Raw genomic sequence first — 2,404 nt, 5'->3', positions numbered from 1 at the left:
GAGTACTGGGATTACAAGCGTGTACCGCCACATCCAGCTAAACTACAATCTCATTAGAGCCAAGAAATGAATACATCCAAACCGCAACCCACCCAACTTATTAGTAAACTTACCATCATGGCCTCCTGTTCGATTTCTTCTGTGTGTGTGTGAACAATTCTTCTAGGATTGCTTATAGAAAAAGATCTACGGATTCTGTAGTTCTGTGAGAGACATAAAAAGAGGAGCAATGGAACACTTCATCCTGTCTCAAGCAGGTAATTCTCATCCTCAGCAAACATGACTTACAGAGTCTAAAACCATGAGCCCAAATAAGTGAAGGGGTAACTTGGAGCTGAGTGTGGTACCACATACATGTCATCTGAGCTTCTCAGAAGGCTGAGGCAGGAAGGTCACAGGTTTGAGACCAGCCTGGACAACTTAGTGGGACCCTATCTCAAAATAAAAAGTAAAAAGGGCTGAGGATGACAGGCGTGGCAGCGCACACTTGTAATCCCCGCACTCGGGAGGCTGAGACAGGAGGATCGCGCAGGTTCGAAGCCAGCCTCAGCTACTTAGTGAGGCTCTCAGCAAGTTAGTGAGATCCTGTTTCCAAATAAAGTATAAAATAGGTCTGGGAGTGTAGCCCGGAGGTAGAAAGCCCCTGGGTTCCACCCCCAGTACCAACAAAAGAAAGGAATGAGGATGTAGCTCAGTAGTAATCACCCTTGGGCTCAGTACCTAGTACTTAAGAAGGAAAAGGAGGGAGGAGATAATGTGAGCTTGTTAAGGATTGGAAATTTCTGTCTTCAGCTTATAAAGAAGCTAAGTGCAAGAGTTGGGACCGTAGAGAGTGAGCGACCATGTACGACTGAACTTCCGTACCTCCAGAGGTAGCTGGCACTGTGTATAGGAGAGCCTCAAGTGAGACATGGATGTCTAGGTGGTATCAAGTTTTCAGACATTCCACCTGTCTTGCTAGAGTGCCTCAAACTTCACCATCAAGTCTGCCAGGTACTTCTGTTTTTTAAAGTGTGCTGTCATTGGTACACTGTAACCACGGGTCATATTGCGGTTCTCTATGATAGAAATAGACTGCGCAGCACCGGGTACATTTCCCTCCAGAACCCCCACCCCTGGCTCCCTCCTCCCGTTCATACTATTGTAATTGGTATTGATATCTTCATGAATGTACACGAGGTGATTTGAATTGTTCCCTTCATCGATTGTCCCCTCCCCACTCTTTCTCCTTCCCCACATCCCCTCCCAGCATTCTACTGGTCTCTCTCATGACTTAAGACCATTTCCTTTCCCAGTCTCATCCTATCTCCCACATACGAGAGAAAAATATATGACCCTTCCCTTTCTGAGACTAGTTGGTCTCACTTAGCTTAATATTCTCTACTCCCACTCATTTTCCTGAAAGTGACATACTTTTTTCCTTTTTTATGGATAAGAAAAATCCCATTGTGTGTATGCAGTTTTGTAACCCATTCATCTGTTGATAGACCCCTCGTCTGTTTCCATAGCTTCTTCCCAGGTACTTGTTACTCCTGTGTGTGTGTGTGTGTGTGTGTGTGTGTGTGTGTGTGTGTACATGTGTGTTTGTCACGGGGGATTGAACCCAGGACATTCTACCTCCAAGCTACAACCCAGATACTTTTATCTTTTGTTTTGAAACAGGGTCTCGCTAGGTTGCTGAGAGCCTCACTATGTGGCTGAGGCTGTCCTCGAACCTACAATCCTCCTGTCCCAGCCTCCCAAGTACTGAGGTTACAGACATTCACCACCATGCCCTGCTCTTGCCAGGTACTTGTGAATTTGCTGATCCGAATGGATCCAGCTGCAGCTGGAGGCACACGGAGGGGGCGGTGGAGGTGCCTGGCAAAAGTCGTGGGTGTGTACTTACAGGGCAAGGCTGGCCTAGGAATGATACCATAGGGAGGATCTTCGACAATAAAAGATGGTAGAGGACACCGTCCCTGCGTGAGCAGGGCGTCCGTGTCTATATGAAGGAGGTTGGTTGAGGGCGTGGAAGGCTTTTCCTACTTCTAAGTTCACCGTGTTGGCCCTGCAAGTCATCAAACTCATGCCTTCTTAGACCTCCCGGGCAGGAGGTCCGCAGAATGGCTAGATGTGATCTGCTTCCCGTGATCTACACAGAAAAGGATTAGTGTGAGAGACACAGCAAGAGGGGCACAGAGAAAGTTCTCCCTCTGGGGCTTGGGAAAATGTTCCTGATATTAGAATTAGGGAGAGCCCAAGGTCTTCCTTGTGGTGAGGTTTAAAAAAATTCTAGTGGGTCAGAGCACTGACCTACAGCTTCCACTTCTTGCAGTCTTCCAGTGAAGGCAAGCGCTGCCAGGAGGACTGCAGGTTCAAAGTCGGCCTCAGAGACATGGTGAGACTCTCGGCAACCTAGTGA

This window comes from Muscardinus avellanarius (genome assembly GCF_963383645.1).
Source record: "Muscardinus avellanarius genome assembly, chromosome: 20".
Classification (NCBI taxonomy): Eukaryota; Metazoa; Chordata; class Mammalia; order Rodentia; family Gliridae; genus Muscardinus; species Muscardinus avellanarius.
The sequence above is the reverse complement of the archived record's forward strand: the minus strand, read 5'-3'. Positions refer to the sequence as shown.